Here is a 17,817-nt window from a genome sequence, read left to right as displayed (position 1 = left end):
GTATGTGTGTGTGTGAGTACATATGTAGGTAGCATGTCCACATTATATGTGTGGAGTATTTGTATAAAGCATATGTATATGTCTTGTGTCTGTGTAGATATACATAGGTATATAGTATTTACATGAAGATAAACCTCAGAGAATGAAGTAAATGTTAGAACCTCTAATTTGTTGACTGTGCCATTGATCAAATGATCCAACCTGGATAGCTGTGACTGAGCTAGTGGTGAGTACCTGCAGGCAGGCTCTGATCCCTTCTAACTCTTTTAATGTTTTAATTATTTAGTTTATTTAAAGACGGATTTACAGAGAAAAGCAGAAACAGAGAGAAATCTTCGGTCCACTGATTCACTGCCCCAGTGGCTGCAACGGCTGGAGCTGAGCTCATCTGAAGCCAGGAGCTTCTCCCAGGTCTCCCATGTGGGTGCAGGGTCCCAAGGCTTTGGGCCATCCTTTATTGCTTTCCCAGGCTGCACACAGGCAGCTGGATGGGAAGTGGAGGAGCCGGGACACGAGTCGATGCCCATAGGGGATCCCGGGAGATGCTAGCTGAGGATTTAGCCACCAGGTTATCTTGCCGGGCCCTTGAGTATGTCTTAGTCAATCTGGAACATTCTTTCCTTCTTTCAAACTTGTCTTTCCATAGCATTCCATTTTTCAAAATGTACTGTTATGTGTTCATTATATGCCTTGCTGTTAAACACTACAACTGTAGCCTTTTGTAGACTGACATCATAGAGCAGCAAAACTAAGTCTGACTTCATAATATCCATAGCCTCACAAAGACAACGAACCTGCAGTAACAAGTAATTAGGATAAGTTAAGCATATAGCACACATGTACACAATGTAGTGGAAGAGAAGAATGGACGTGTCCAAGTGACAAAGTGTAAGACAACAGATGGAAAATTGTCATTAGTTTTATGATTCCCCCTTTTTCCCATTTAATCCAAAGTTCAGAATTACAGCCATGTGGGCGTCACCACAGTGTTTATACAACATATCTATGCAGCCTGCCCTGCTCGTCACTTGTAAGAACAGAAATCTATTACAAGTTGCATGAAATAGTGACATCAGTAGTGCCGTATGCCAGTGTATCTGCCACACAACTCCTGAGGGCCAGGGTGGAAGAGATCTCCACTGCACCCTGTTCATTGCTGTTACTTTCAGTTTTTAAGGCTTTGTCATCAAAAAGCCAACTTTTTTTTTTTTTTGAGGCTTTTCCCTGGAGCCTAGCCAGTCAGCTTTTGAAATAATATTTGAAAGTAAAATGAAACTTGATTGTATTAGCTTCCATCTGATCAAGTTAAATACTTTTAAAGAAATCTTTTTCCTTGGATATAAAATGATTTTTTTCTGTTCTGGATATAAGGGAATATGTGCTTATTTTAAATAATGTGTAAAGTGCCTCTCAAAGGAGATTATTGATTCTGCTCAAGGTACCATTGTGAGGCTGTTTATGGACGTTCTTTCGGACTGGTAATAGAGCAGTCATCCCTAACTCCCGCCCACACGCTGACTCCCAGGCGTGGTAGAACTCCATTCTATGGCTTTGAGGCTCCCAGGCTCCTGCAGGAGCACTTTCCTCCTTGGCGTTTAGTCTTCATAATTAAGCTAAGGAAACGTTAACTATATAAAACAGCCCGGCCTCCTTGGGCCTCTTTCTTTATAGAGCTGTGCCTCTCTAAAGATAGTCTAAATTACAGACTTAGGCAGGACCGTTTTTCCCCTTGGGAGGCCTTTGAAGTCTGTTTATTCTTACAAAGCTCTAGTAGGTCTGTCTGGAAGAAGCTGTAAGTAGCTTTGTCAGCCTCTCTAGTGAACAAGGACTCCATGTGAGCACTGGAAGGTTGAACTCTGAGAGATCAGTCTTGAACTTACGGACAAGGGCCTGCTTGGCACCAATATCATTACCTGTGGAAGGTAATGAAAATGAACTATTAGGAAGAAGGAGTGCATGGGTGATAATGTGGCATCACTTTCGCTATTTTCCTTACCAGCATGGAAGAAGTAGCCAAATCAATTGAATTGGTTTTGTTTATGACTAAATTGCTGGGTGACTAAAAGTAACGCACTGTCTACTTGGGGATTATTGGCAACAGGTATTGACATGCCGATAATGACGCGTGGGCCAGTTTCCACTGGCAGCCAGCTTCACTGCTGCTGCTGGCTTACTCTTCTACGGCAGCCTTGTCTTTTCCTTTCTCTGCTGGCTGCTTTTGGCAACAGGACATTTGCAACTGCTCCGAATCAGGGCTGGCGTGCTGCAGTTATCTGGGTATGCACCACAGTTTTTGGAAGAATGATGTTAGGAAATGCTGGAGTATATCATCACAGGTTGTTATTCAGCCCCTAACCTTGACTCCTGTGACATGAAGACAGGTCTTGGAGTCTGTTATTAGGTGTGAGATTTTATGCACTCTTCTCCAAGTCTCAAGGTTCCTGAAAATTTAAAGTCTTTATCTCATACAATCACAACAGTGACTGTATTGATGAGAATGATTTTCATATATCAGGCCTTTGGCCAGTTACAGCTATTGTTGTTATTTAAAATAGACGGTAGGTCCTGTGGCACAATAGGTTAAGGTGTCGTTTAAGTTATCCACATCCCATGTAGGCTACTTTCAGCTTCTAATCCAGTGTCCTGCTAGCACACCTTGGAGGCAGCAGCTGAAGACCTGGTACTTGGGGCCCATGGCCTTGGTCACGTGGGAGAACAGGACAGGATTCCTGCCTCCAGTTATGGCTTGACCAACCCGTGTCTATTTGGATGGAAACACTAGTGATTCTTTCCTCTCTCCCTCCCCTTCTCTCATGTGTGTGTGTCTCCTTTGTTCTTTGTCACTCTGCCTTTCAAATAAATCAATGAACAGTTAATAAAATACATGGTAATTATAAATTGTGAAATATTGATTAAGAATAATATACTCCCTGAGAAACTTCAAGTTCTTCCAAAATTTGAGGATTAAAACCAACCTAGACGCTTTAAGGACCGTGTGTCTGTTTTCTCAGTCTAGTTATACAGATCAAGAAGATACCCTCACATATTTTTGTGTATAAATAGGAAGTAACAAAAGGGAACCCAAAATGTTCCCTAGAATAAGAAATAGGAGCTTTAGACTAAACATCACTGTTCACTGTCTGCTGCACAAATCTCCTTTTTCTTCCCCACCCATTTTACAAAGAAAAACATGAGAAAGACAAGCCAAACTAAGCTAAGCAAGAAGCATCCAGGACCTTGAAGAAGAATGTATGATGCGCAGTTGCATGGAAACCACTTCCTTTGGAGACATATTTCAAACGTTATTGTTGTTTTGTTCTTTTCCCTTCCAATTCTGAGCTATCTTAACAGGGCAGAAAATAGAGTTGCCTTTCTGATTCTTTTAAGTAACACTACTCAAGGAATTATCCCAGGCCTACTTCCATTTTTCAGCTTTTACTTTCATCCCCGTAAAGAAATATAGTTCCCAATTTGTTCAGAAAAAAAAAAAAAAACATACTCAGAACTATTCAAAGAAGAGAAGATAATGTTAATACCAGATACTTTAGCCACTGGGAATGATGACATCACTTACAGAAAGAGGAACACTGAGACTTTTGAAAGGGATTGCTTTTTTCTCTAGCACAATGGCTCGCCAGTGAGAGAACCAAAGCCAAATAAGGCAGGAGGAGAGGACTTGTGGCTCTAGGGAAAGCACCGTGGAGGGGTGTCAGCCCCATGTCAACTCAAGAGCTCCAGGCTCCCATGGCCTCGTCCACGTTGCTCTGCTGAACCTCATTCTCAAGAACAAATATATATTGCTCCTTTTGAAAAATTAAGAATTTGCATATAGAAGTTTATGCTTTCATTAAGTACACTATGCTTTGCAGTATATAAATATATACATATTATAAAATGACTTAATCAGCCATGAAACAGTCATGTTTGAGATAGGTATCACTTCATGACAGATTAGATTTTATAAAATAGATAAAAGATAACAGGTCTGGGGCCCGGCTGCGTGGCCTAGCGGCTAAAGTCCTCGCCTTGAACACCCCAGGATCCCATATGGGCGCAGGTTCTAATCCCGGCAGCTCCACTTCCCATCCAGCTCCCTGCTTGTGGCCTGGGAAAGCGGTCGAGGACAGCCCAAAGCTTTGGGACCCTGCACCCACGTGGGAGACCTGGAGGAGGCTCCTGGTTCCTGGCTTCAGATCGGCGCAGCACCGGCCGTTGAGACTCACTTGGGGAGTGAATCATGGGACGGAAGATCTTCCTCTCTGTCTCTCCTCCTCTCTGTATATCTGACTTTGTAATAAAAAGAAATAAATCTTAAAAAAAAAAAGATAACAGGTCTGGGGGAAGGCTGTGGAGAAAAGGGAGCCCTTGAAAAATCCTGGTAGGAATGCAAATTAATAATAACGGTAGCTCCTCAGGAAGCTAAAAGAACAGCCACCTAATGATCCAACAGCTCCAGACCCGGAAATATTTATATATATGCAAATGAAATAGTTATCTTGAACAGATACCTACATACCCATGTTTGTTGCAGCAATATTCACAAATAGGCAAGATATGGAATCCACTTAGGTGTCCATTGATGGTTGAGTGAATAAAGAAAATGTATAGTGTAGAAAACCTAGTGCATTTACATTTTTGAAAGATTTTCTGCATTTATTAATTTCTACAGATCAGGAAGTGACTTACTATTTCATGGTGTTTTCTAACACTAACTTATGACAACCGTGCATACCTTTACCCTGTCATACACATTCTGCCAGGAACCATACGCTATCTCACACTCTGATAATTCAATAGCATGGTAGATCATACCCGCTTGTTCACAGTGACAGGATGAAGCACAGTGCTTAACTAGCACATAAGTTGTCTGCATCTCTTCACGCCCCGGAGCGCGAGCAGCACAACTCTTTTCTGTTTGAAGGTTATCAGGAGCGCTCCAGGGTGAGCTTCTGACTCCGGCAACATCACACTTGCCTGTCTTGAGGGAAACCGTAATACTCACCCTGGTCCCCACCTGACTGTGGCCACTGTTCTAGTATACGTTCAGTACTAGACAACTAGTACTTTAGTCCCTGTTAGTTCTTATCGTAAACCAGAAATGGAAGAAAAGGCTTGTCAATAACTTCTTAAGTAAGAGGTAAGGTCACTTGCTGTGTGGTCCCTAGTTAACAGACATTGAGTTCACTTAAAAAAAAAAAAAAAGGATTTTCTTTTCAGTAATCTATCCTTTATCCCCATTTTAAATCTTACTCTGCAATCCCCTAAACCCAAAAGAAGTTATTTCAAACTAACTCTGGGATTTAAAGCCTAATAATTTGGACCATTTACATCTCTTGGGATAATAAAAATAAATTAGAGGAAATTCATAATTACTATGACAAATTGCAGAATAAGTTACTGTTGTTTGTAAGAGGGACAGGTTAATCTTGCCAGCAGAGGCCCAGCAGTCATTGGGGCTAGGATTTGGAGGAGTAAGTAAAGGAACATCTGTGGTCTCTGGGGACTGGGAAAGAGCTAATTGTGTTTTTGCTTCATATTAATGCTGAAATTAAGGCTCATTACCAAATATCTCCATGACCAAATAGCTGCAAACACATTCTCACATCATCATGCTGAGGGCGATCATTCCATGGCCATTTTACTGAAAATCATAAGCTGACAAATTTAAAAACGTATTTTGAGCCCTTTTCATTTGTATTATTCTTCACAGTTCATACAAATGCAAAGGAAAGAAAATGTTGTTAACCTTTAGAGAGAAACGTGGCTTATCTGAAAATCACCCTAACATAATGAATCATTTGATAAATTCTCTTCAGATAACCAACTTTCCTGCAAAGTGTTATCCATAGATACTGGGTTATTTGTTGCATTCCTATACTAAATTCACATATCTGCATATCCTCGCAAATGTTTGCTCACAATACATTACTCCATTCCTGGGCCAATGACCTGTATTACCCAGCCCTTAATCAACCTACCTCCTGGAAAACAGCTGAAACTACTGCCCAACATCTGGATTCCTTTCTGCTCCTCTAATATGCCAAGTTCATTTCCATTCCTGCACCTATCGATCACTCGTGTTGGATAACTCACCCTAGAGTTCTTTGTATGACACTCCTAACTTTCTCATCATTCAGGCATTTTTAAAAAAATGATTTACTAATTTTGTTTGGGAAGGCAGATCAGACTTACAGAGAGAAGAGACAGAGAGACAAATCCTCCATCCACCTATTCACTCCCCAGGTGGCTGCAACAGCCAGAGCTGAGCAATCTGAAGCAGGAGCCAGGAGCCTATCCCGAGTCTCACACAGCTGCAGGGTTCCGAGGCTCTGAGCCATCCTTCACTGCTTTTCCAGACCACAAGCAGGAAGTTGGGTGGGAAGTGGAGCTATCTTGGCTTAATTAGTATCATTTGGAGAATCTATCTTGGAAGACCATCAATTTAAAGATTTCCTCTCTTATTTATTTCTCTTTTTGCTCTGCTGCATTTTTTTCTGATGATGATCATTATCCAAAAGTTCTTTTTACATTTTGTTTGTTTACTGCTTTCTTCAATATCCTTCTCTTCCAGACTGAAGATGCTTTGAGGGTAGAAAGTAGGTCTGCTCCATCACTATTTCTCCAGCATGTACAACAGTGTCCAGTTACTACGGTTTGATATAGGAATGCATGAGTCAATCCACTTCAGAATGAAAACGGAGGCCTCCCACAAGAGTACAAATCCTCTGTGTGTAGGGGTTTCCCTGGTGGATATGTACTCATTGGGATACCCACAGAGGGCCTGAGTTCAAATGCTGCCTTGGCTCTACATGTTGGCTTCCAACTGTGTAGACTGTGGGAGAAAGTGGGTACCAGTTGAAACGACTGTGTCTGTGACGCCTGTATGAAAGATTTCAACTGAATTCCCAGCCTGACCTGGCCTGGCTTACCCCTGCGCTTAGCATGCATTTGAGTAGCGAATCAGTAGATAAGAACTCTCTTTCCTTTTCCTTCTCAAATATGTTAAAAAATAAAATGCTATCATTAAATATTTCATCTCCCAAGAAAAAATACAAAGTCAAGTCACAAATTTGATTAATGCCAGAACTACAGAACAGGAAACAAAAAGATCACTACTAAATGTATGTAATATTAAAATATTTTCAATTTCTTTGCAAGCTATATATAATTTTCTAAAACTGCATTTTCCCAGCTTTTCTTCAGATGTTAAAACAATTTCAGTTTGAAAACTCCCTACTCCAGGGATCCTTATGTCATCACAGCACTAAGATACACAGTTGTTTGTTATTTTGGTTTTTCATGTGATAACTTATTTTTTAGGCCATGGCTGAAACTATACTTTTTGTAATATTTCATCTGGTAGATTATGAGATTTCTGAGTAAGTGCTTCAGAGTATAATGCATACATTTTTAATTTTGTGTCAAGCAAGGTTTACCTAGCTAATTTTTCACTAAATAAACAGCAGGGGCGGAATAATATCACAATCAAGACCTTTGTCATGGTAATTATGTTTCTGAACTTATTTTTTCTTTGTTAAATCCATAAAATAGGAGTAACAGCAATTATTTCCTAGGACTAGTGAAGGAATTAAATGAATTGCTCATGTGAAGCACTTGACATACAGTGATAAAAAGGTACAACATGTAATGATAAATCAATCATTAGTAACATCTTCATCATCATCACTTAGAACCTAATCTTAAGAAATAAGCCAGCTATTTACAATATTGAGTTTAATAATTTGAATGTGAGAGAAAAGCAGTTTTTCTAGAATAAGTTTATATTGCACCTATTAAAAAGATTTATTTATTTTTGTTGGAAAGACAGGATCTACAGAGAGGAGAAACAGAAAGATCTTCTATCTGTTGGTTCACTCCTCAAGTGGCCACAAAGGCTTAAGACGATCTGGTACAAAGCCAGGAGCCAGGAGCTGCTTTTGGATCTCCTACATGAGTACAGGGTCGCAAGGCCTTGGACCATCCTCTACTGCTTTCCCATGCCACAAGCATGCAGAGTAGGGCAGTCAGGACATGAACCAGTGCCAATATGGAATCCTGGCACTTAAAGGGGAAGGATTAGCTAACTGATCCATTAAGCTGGGCCCTATATTGGACTTTAAAATAACAAAAATATAAAGAGGAAGTAATCACAAAGCAAAAGTGAACTACATATAGAAGCAAGGCCATCACAGACAGATGGCTAAATTTTGGAAGATTATTCTTGCCTCTCGCTTGATGCAAGCAATATGTCTCAATCGTTAACGAAGAGAGGCTGCAAGCTGCTGAAGGCAGGGGCAGAACACATGCAAAGACTACAGGGCAAGTCATGCAAGGCTGTTGCCCCCAGGGATTCTGAAATGTTGGCGGCAATCACTGGGAACTGGCCTCTTCATGGCTCAGTAGAAGAGAAGTTAGTTCATATGTTGTCTCCAGGGACCCCGTTTTGGTTTCGGTTCCTTTACTCCTGGCGCACAGAAGCACCCCATCTGACCACAGCACGGTGTTTAGAGCACTGAGAAACTCAGAGCTCCCCCAAGACAGTTTCAGAATTATTTTGCTTATGCCCATTTCTTTTTAATGTGAGCTTCAGAAATGTTCAGGCCTTTTGCTTAACCATTTTATATTTATTGAGTGCTTATCATGCTCCATGCATTTTGCTAGCAACTGAGGCTATGGCCTGAACCACAGAGGCTCCTGTGACATTGACATTCTAATGGTAGATACAGAAAAACATTAATCATACCATGAAATGAAGATTAAAATTGCACACAATGCTCAGCACATTTAAGAAAATACAGGGTAAAATGATAAATGACTAGGTAGAGATACTATAAATACATTCATGTTTGCCCATGGGAGACATCTCCGAGGAGGAATGTTTGAGCAGACAAGAAGATAGTAGGGATTATATCCCAATAAGATGTGTGGGCAGAGCTTTCTGAGAAGAGGTATTACCTGTGCAGACTCCCTGTGTCAGGAAACAGCTAGGGATGCTTTGAGCGCAAAGTGTGCAGTGAGTTGGGGCACAGGGAACAGGAGGAAGCAAGGCAGCACACAAGATCATACATGTGGGCTCAGACCAAGACATGTAAGCCGTGGTGAGGAGCTTGGGTTTTTACCAGAATTAAAATAGAAAACAACCCAAGCTTTTTAAAGAAGGGAGTCACGTGATGGAGTTTCTGCTCTAAAAGGTCCTGTTGGCACGGTTGTAGGAGTTGAAAGAATGTTCTTAGGAAGTCACACCATAAGCGGGCATGCTTGTGCACTACACTGTGCACAAGATGTGGAAGGGGGAGTCTAGTTAAGGCTGGCATATATTTTGAAAATAAAACAGAGGTAGTCCTGATAGAGTGTAAGTGAAACCAAACCAAACCAAACCAAAACAAGAAAAAGAAATTAAAGATGCTTTTAGCCTGGGTAACTAGAAGTATGGTAATGGAGTTTTAGTTGGGACCTGTTGGATTTGGGATGTTGAATTTGATATTCATGTAAGAGAATAGGATTCATAACCAATTGAAAGTGTAAATCTAGAAGTTGGCCTAAGGATAAAGATGAATGATTCAAAGAAAAAAAACCCTGAAATGTATAGGGATCAGTACCTGAAGAAAGAGAAGAAGAAAGTTTTACAAGATCCGCAGGCAGTAAGTAATACAATGGAACTTGAAAATGAATCTTTTACATTAGCTTACTTTCTCTTCCTACTAAAGATATTACAGTTTATTCATAGCTATGAATATTAGAATGAAATACGGGGAAGTGTTGTGGGTAGGGATACTCTAGAATTGCTTATAAAAGTAGAAAGTATTCATCATGCAACTTCATAATGACTTTGTTTTCTGTACTTAGTTACTTTTCTATAAATGTGATATTAGGTTACATTTCACTTAAGATGACCTCTGGTATAATATATCATTAACTGAACCAAGATCTCCTGTGGCCACAGATACCTATTTTCTTTTCTGAAACGGTAACTTTTTGAAATACCAAAAAGTGTAATGTAATATAACATTAGATAGAGATTGATTAGAAGTTTAAGTGCATTGATAAAATTTTAGCCAACAACTCAAGCAGTTATTTCCATATTATATAAATAATACTTGAATTAGGCTAGAATGGGCTTGTTTACAGCAGCGGCTAGGAAAAGCTGATTTTAATAGCTATAGTTGAGTGGGGAAAGATACAAAGAAGTAAACTATTTAAAACAATACAAATGTAAAAGCTGGTTTGTGTCCCAGCCTCTTTGCTTCTAAGCCAGCTCCCCACTGTTGGCCTGGAGAAGCAGAGGAGGATGGCCTACGTCCTTAAACCCCTGCCACCATGGGGGAGATCCAGAAGATGCTCCCCCTGGCTGTCCAGCCACTTGGAGAGTGAGCCAGCAGGTAAGAGATCTTTGTGTGTCCCTTCTCTCTGTGAATCTGCCTTTCAAATAAAAATAAATCTTTAAAAAAATGTAAAGTAAGAAAGGTAAAACCCTAAAAGTGAAAATTAGCTGGAACAAATGCAATTGTATTTCAAAAAAGTGTTGTGATCACCTTGAATGGAAGCCAAGAACAAGGGAGGGAGGGAGGAAGAGAGAAAGGAAATGGAGAAGACTTCATCTAAAATTTACAAAGTACTTGGTGGGATAAGGATTTATGGGAGAAGAAATGCACAGAAACCTTGAGCTCTTTTGGAAGAGTTTTATTGTAATGATTTGGGGGAAGAAAAGTTGAAATAGTTTTAGATAGATTTCAGACGTACGTGGACTGTGCTGTCTTTAGGATGCAGAATTCTCACTGCGGCAGAAAGCCTGTGAGGAAGTGGTGGAATTGGAGGTACCAGAGTGATGGCACGGTATGTGTACATATATAAACATTCCTATGCCTGTACATGGACATATTTACATATGCATATGTGCGTAACACTTGTGTCTGTATGTGAATTAATTCATTAATGTATTTCTGCTGAAAATGACAAGAATCAAAACCATCCTATACCAGTGTGACTAACAGATCTTGGTACCTAACATCTCTCCTTATTAACAGAAATAAAGCATGATGCCATGGGTGAAACAAAGTAGGGACCATATCAGCCTAAAACATACACACTTGTTTTTAATTGCCCACTGATATGATTGGAGCACTCCGCAAGGACACAGAATCCAGAATAAAGGATCAAAAATGGACAGTTCCGATCCCAAAATAATTAAGGAAGCAATGAACTGACAAAGGTGGAGGCTTGTGAGTCCATAGCAAATAGAAAGATACATAAATCAAATTAAACAAATGCAGAAGGTTTTTTTTTTTTACATAGAATGAGAAAGAGGGAGTGCTGGAGTTGGAAAACCAAATATTTGTAACTGTGACTGTAGGCTTGTTATTAGATGAAAATATCAGTGAATGACAAACCATGGCTAAAGCTGGAGAGGGAGTCATTGTTACGCAGTGGGAAATCAGGCAACATCTTGAGTAAGGACAGTAAGATCTCCAGTGCAGGATGGATGAGCCCCTTGTGCCTTGAGATAACGGCAAGTGTGAGGGAAACAACACCCTGCAGGCAGCAGACCCGCAGAAAATGCATAAGCATGTCTACTCAGAAGGGAGTCTTAGGGGCAAAACGGGGGACCCTTTATTGAAGCGAAAGCACAGAAACAAAATAATTTTTGTGTAGATTATAGTCTTTGAAGAAGAGAAAGAAATGAGGTGAAAATATTCCAGATCAAGGAGACTGAAGATTCCTGATATTCATGAGACTAATTGATAACAACACCTCACATTTGAAATTTTCAGAGTTGATGGTAAGAACTCTGAGCACACACATAAAAATGAGTGTCAGATAATATGCGTCAATTAGCTTGATTTAGTCATACACATTGTAGACATAAGTGAAAACAGTGTGTTATGCAAATCAATACACATAATTTTTCTTAAAAAATCTAAAAAGTGACAGTAAAATATTAACATTAATTCTATATTGGATCATTTACTGGAGAGGTAAATATTATAAAATAGATTATCAAATATATAGTAAACTGTGATGCTAACATGTTAGCGCAGAGGCAGGAGGCTAATCATTCTGTTACGAAGGAGACAACTCCTATTCTTAGTTGACACACTAGAGGAAACGGTCACATTACATGTAGCTAACCTTCCAGTGGTTCAGAAAAAAGAATATGGATATAGAGAGAAAGAGAAATAGGAAAAAAAAGAATGCAACTAAACTATAATGTAACTAAGGCAAAATGTTAAATTTAGGTCAATGACGGGTAAGGATTATGGATACTCATCATGTTATTTTTATTTCTACAACTTATTTGAGCTTGAAATTACTTCTAGATAAAAAGTGTAAGTCAGAAGTGCACCAAGTGTTTCCTGAGAGCATTTAAGACATTCCAGTGATAGCACACACATGATTCTGTTTTACTCGGAATGCAGCCTCGTTGCACGGAGAATGCTGGGATTACTCCAGTTCAGCTCTGCTCACCAACCAAGGGGAACAAAAAACCAACCAGCGGAAACTTTTTTTTAATGCAAAGTATAAGTACAATAAATTAAATTATGCTTGTAAGATTGTGCTAATCTTAAATTTTTTCAGAATAAGTGCTTTCTTGTCAAAATTATAGTAACACTTATATGTTTCTCAGGTGAGAAGAATTTTGAGAGTCTGACAATTATTTGAAAAAATATAAAATAAATACTCATGATGAAACATCTATAAAACAGAACGACAAGAAGGTGGGAAATTTTATTTCATTTCTGTTCTGCTTTCTGTGATCCCAAAATTATTACAAAGCATCTTTTTCTGTAAAATTGGATTTAAAAAATACAAATTGATATTTTCCTCAACAGCACCGAATGTAACAGAAATAGCCAGTGAAATTTTTAAACATGTTTTCAATAAATTTAGAATGATGAAAACTAAAGCTGTAAGAAATTTGCGAGCATCCATCTGAAGGCCTAACCTTAGCTCATGTAAAATAATTACAAATCCTAATGGTACTAGAAAAATGATCAAACTATAAAAAGAACTTTCAGATGACATAAATTGACATTAAAATTAGAAATTAGCAAATGGCATTTGTTTTATGTAGTTCAAATGTAAAAATTATACTACATTTCATTTGTTTGCTTCAAACAAATGTCAAATGGCTTATCATTATCCTTTACATTTGCACAAATATTTCTTCTATAAAATGAGACACATATCTTAAGAGCACATGTACTGTAATGGTGCTTATTTTTCCAACAAAACCATTTTCTCAAGTATTAGCACATATTTCTATTAACATGTATATGCCACATAAAAACTTTGATGAAAACCACATTCATTGAAAACAAGAAGGTCAACAGATATAGGAGAAACCAAGTTGACTTTTAAAGGGCTGGAAGACAAATACTAACTATATTTACGGAGTAGTCCTTTTGAATTCAAAGTATGTCTGTCTCTCAGTTTTCTCCCAAAGCACCACTAGGGAGGCACAAAGATATTTTCCTCTTTATTTATGCAGGTGGGAAAATGGTCAAAAGCAAGGCAAATAAAACAAGGGGAAAATAAGTATTTTAATGTTCTTTAGGATATTTGGTCATTTGTGTCACAAATGGTACTGTTTTCAAGTGAAACCAAAGTGTGATTGTCTATTAAGGTGGAACAGACACTTGGGCAAGCTCATGCTAGGAGGAGGCAAAGAAGTATCCATTTCACTGCGTTATTATTGGCAGGATAAATCCTCACACTCAGCAGCCTGACAGGGTCCCACTAGATCACCGGGATGGCACAAAGTGGATCTCCTTCATGTCACAAAGTCAACCACTTTTTAATAGGACGGGGACCAAATTTCATGATGCTGTGCAGTACTCATCAGCGTGAGCACTTCCCAGAATCAGTGGACGTATCTTAAATGATGGCTACATGAGTAGCGCAGTAAAATGCATGTCTATTCTTCAACAGACAAAATTCACATTTCCCACATATAAATTATTGATAATATCAAATGAGTACACGTTGATAAGCTTCATGAAAAAAATCTCAAATAATGAAAGGCATCTTCTTACAGAAGATTTGAAATTCATACATAGGTTTTTTTTCATAATGAGAACTTTCCATTATCTTTTTGATGACCGTGCATATATAATTTCACTTTAAAATTCTGCATTTTTGATGCCAGCTCTAAATGCTTTTTAAAAATTTTATTAAATGCTTCTGGAAAATGACAGCAGGTGAAAAGAATATGTATCGTGTCTCCTGCTGTTACCAGAACATTCCCTTTCAACATCTTATTTATGCCTGTGCAAAGTAATAGAAGCACTGTTCTTTCTGTAAACAGATATTCTCAAAGAAAGAACAAATTCTAAACATATGTCTGACAATCTGATGCTGAACTGAGCATCCAGGTTTTAATAATTCTCAACAATAACAAAGTCAACACCAATAAAACCAACAACTCTATCTTGCAAGAAAACAGACATTTTTTCCCACTGTTGGCTCTCCTTTGCTCTTCTCAACCACAGCGAGCACCAGCTGTCCTTCCCATACTGTATGCTTCCCAGCGATTTTCATCTGCTTACTGTGATACCACATGGTTCGTGACGTGCCCATAGAAATTAATAGTTCATGATATAAAAATCTTGCCTATAATTATGGACATTTAAAAAGAAGTATATTGTTTAAGAAAGAGTATGAAAAAAATAGTATTGTTGTAAGTATCATAGCCAAATTGTAATGAAAGTGGTTCTGTTCAATTAGCATGAAGATGCACAGCTTGGATGAATCTCTTAGCAAATGTGAATTACCATTTTTTTAAATCAAGTTACGTATGCCAAAGTTGAGTTAACAGCTCATCTCCCAGGTTTATGATGGTAACAACACCCTGGTTTGTCCTTCTCTCCATAATCCACACAGCATCCACAGGTAAAGTGAATCACAGAAAATGGTATACAAACACAAGTGGCCACTAGATATTACGATAAAATAGGCATGATACTCCTGTGCACTGAGCTTTACAGAATAAATGTGATAATTGATGGAATAAATACTTTTTTGAGGGGAAGTCATTGTTTGAAAAAGCTTGGAAGAATTAAGTAAACATTTAAATATATCACTTGGGATTTCTAATTTTATCAAGTAACATATAAATATGTGGTAAATGAAACCTCACAAAGATTAATTCACGAAAAGTGGTGTGACTTATAAAAATTATGGAAATATTCGAAGGCAAGATATCTGAACTTCAATATATAAAAAACAATAATTTATTTCAAACACATTTTGAAAGCTGTGCTGAACTAAACATGTGCGATGATTTTTTACTAAAGTCTAAGCAAACAATGATTTTTGTAAGGAAGATTTAAAACTTGTGACATATTAATATAATTCTATTAATAAACGGTCAATATGTGTACCATTCTAGATTGGCTCAACCAACAACAACTTTTCTACCACTTCTAGACTTAAAATTTCATCAGTGTGATAAATTTCCATTGGGTTTGATTTTTGACTATCAATTTAAATAGCCTTTATTATACTTCTTACTCCATTTCAAGAATTATAAATACAAATTAATCCTACTAAGGGAACAATGAGCTCCTACAATTAGTGCTACTTATTTATATTTTGAAGAATATTTTCTAAACCTAAATATCATTGTAATGATTATAAAATTAATACGGAAATATCACATTTTAAATAACACAATATTGCTTCACCTGGGTAAAGACAAATACAATTTTTTCTTTATCTTAAAAAGTGCCAAATAGTACTATGCAAACTGAAAAGTTCTCAAAAATGAAAAAGTGTTCTCAATTTTAATGTTAATTCAGAGGTTTCTGTATCACAAAGTCACATGTAAAATTGTATACAGGAATAAAAGACAATGTGCAGGTAAAATAATTTGGAGATCAAAAAAGGTCTTCTTTCGGCACTTTTGAAAAACACAGTTTTTAAAAATGTTTTTATGAGGCTGAAACATTGTAAATTTATTGTATTGTCCATTGAAAACATTAACTATTTTCTTGAGAGAAATGTTAGATTTCTCTAGTTTCTTTTGTAATCTGGCCAGCATGTGAATTGTTGGTACTTAGATAACCATCCAAATATTAAAATAAAAAACAGCAACTCAGCTGCTTACCTCGGCCTTATTTGTGGTCACTTGTTCAGCCGCTTCATTGGTTCAGTTCCATGGCCAGCACCTCCAAGTGCTGGAGCTCTACAGACTCTCCCCTTTGGTCAGGTTCGCCGCCCCCTCTTCCCGCACCCACCCTGTAAAAGCATAGTACACCCAAAGAGGAAGTTGTGAAATACCAGTCACTGGGCTTTATAAATTCTACAGAGAATGCAGGAGAATTCACAAAGGTTGCACTTGGAATCGTGAGAACAGGTTCTAGTTTATGCATGTATACATATATAATTAATGTATACACGCATTTATATGCATAGGCACAATTTAGAAAGTTATGAACACTTAGGCTAGGAATAAATTGTGCTCATTTACATAAGAAAATAATCTGTGTGACTGAGTAAATGATAATCGTAGAAAAACAGAACATTCTGCTGTATGTGCAAGAAAGCTGTGGAGCTTACCTATGAGAAATAAACTTACTTTTGCATGGCTTTTTAATTTAAAGTCTTTGGAATATTACCTAAATGCTGATATTCCTATAGGTATCTTAGGGGTTAAAACAAAAGGGGTTCAGTAAGTGAGTACTTTCCTGGAATAGGATGGTGGTTTTTTTTTTTTTTTTTTTTACCTACAAGGCTTGCATTTCCTTTCTGATGAATAGTTGCCTGTTGCTCATAGATAAAGGTTTGCAAAACTGAAACTGTTAGCTTATGCCTGAGCAGTGGTGTCTTACAACTGCAGCCCCAAGAGTGAAAGACAGGTGCAGAGTCTACCGGCTGAACGTTGAGCTAGTTAAATATCTTACAGGTTGGCGCACTGAATGAAAACATTTAAAGAACAAGTAGGAACAACGGTCCAAAGAGGACATTCCAGTGGAACAAAGCAAATACTGCTGTCCACTTTTTTTCTTTTTTCTTTTCTTTTTTTTTTTTCAGCTGTGTAACAGAGGAACTTCCAGAAAGTTGTGAAAAGTAGAAATAAAATATATGCTTATTTTGAAATATTTGAAAACTTTTGAAATCCACACATAGCTATTTCATACATTCTTTTCCCACAAAGTTGTTAAAGAGCCCTGCTATGGATTTCTCCCGGGTTCATCTTGCCAGATAATCGAAGCCATGGGTAGTTTGTTTGTGTGTGGCGGTTTCTTGACCCTCTTTTCTCACTGGGGAAACGGAAGGGGATGGATTGCCAGAAGAACACAGTAATTATGCAAACTTCCACACATTGCCAGAACCACATTCCAGCCTCTAGAAAGGGCACCACAATTTTGCTTTTTAATGTAACTGTATATCTAAAGGAATAATAAAGAGAAATTATGGAGGGCAGAACATTGGGAAGGGAAGGGAACTTCGGGGAGCAAGAAGGGAGAACCCAGTCCCAACTAAAGTGTATCAAAAAACAACTAAAAAAAAAAGGACAAACCTATATATAAAAAAAGAGAAATTAGAGGGTAATTAAAAAAGATTTTCTATTTCACCTATACTCATGTTTAATATGAATCTAAAGGAAGCGAAAACACACCTCCTTGGAACCAGCATTTTGCACCATGGTTATGATGCCGTTTGTGCAGCTGGTGTTAAAGCGCCGGGATCTGAGTTCCAGCTGCAGTACCGACTAAAGCTCCTTGCTAATCCAAGCTCTGAGAAGCAGCTAGCAGTTATGGCTCAGTGACATGGGTCCCTGCCATCCACGTGGGAGACCTGGACTGAATTTGTGGTTCC

General features: G+C 38.1%; 1 protein-coding gene across 3 annotated transcripts in view; it reads right to left on the bottom strand.

The window, feature by feature from the left end:
- The window catches only part of MBNL1 (muscleblind like splicing regulator 1), a 191,252-nt gene extending 175,046 nt beyond the window's left edge, over positions 1–16,206 (bottom strand). For 2 of the 3 annotated variants that reach the window (XM_058661445.1, XM_058661461.1), the window contains exon 1: positions 16,103–16,206. The gene's annotated coding sequence lies outside the window, so the exon portion shown is untranslated. The remainder of the gene's footprint in view (positions 1–16,102) is intronic. The other variant, XM_058661455.1, reaches the window with a different exon arrangement.
- Positions 16,207–17,817: the final 1,611 nt, after the last annotated feature.

Source organism: Ochotona princeps, chromosome 3 (genome assembly GCF_030435755.1).
Source record: "Ochotona princeps isolate mOchPri1 chromosome 3, mOchPri1.hap1, whole genome shotgun sequence".
NCBI classification, from domain to species: Eukaryota; Metazoa; Chordata; class Mammalia; order Lagomorpha; family Ochotonidae; genus Ochotona; species Ochotona princeps.
The sequence above is the reverse complement of the archived record's forward strand: the minus strand, read 5'-3'. Positions and strand labels throughout refer to the sequence as shown.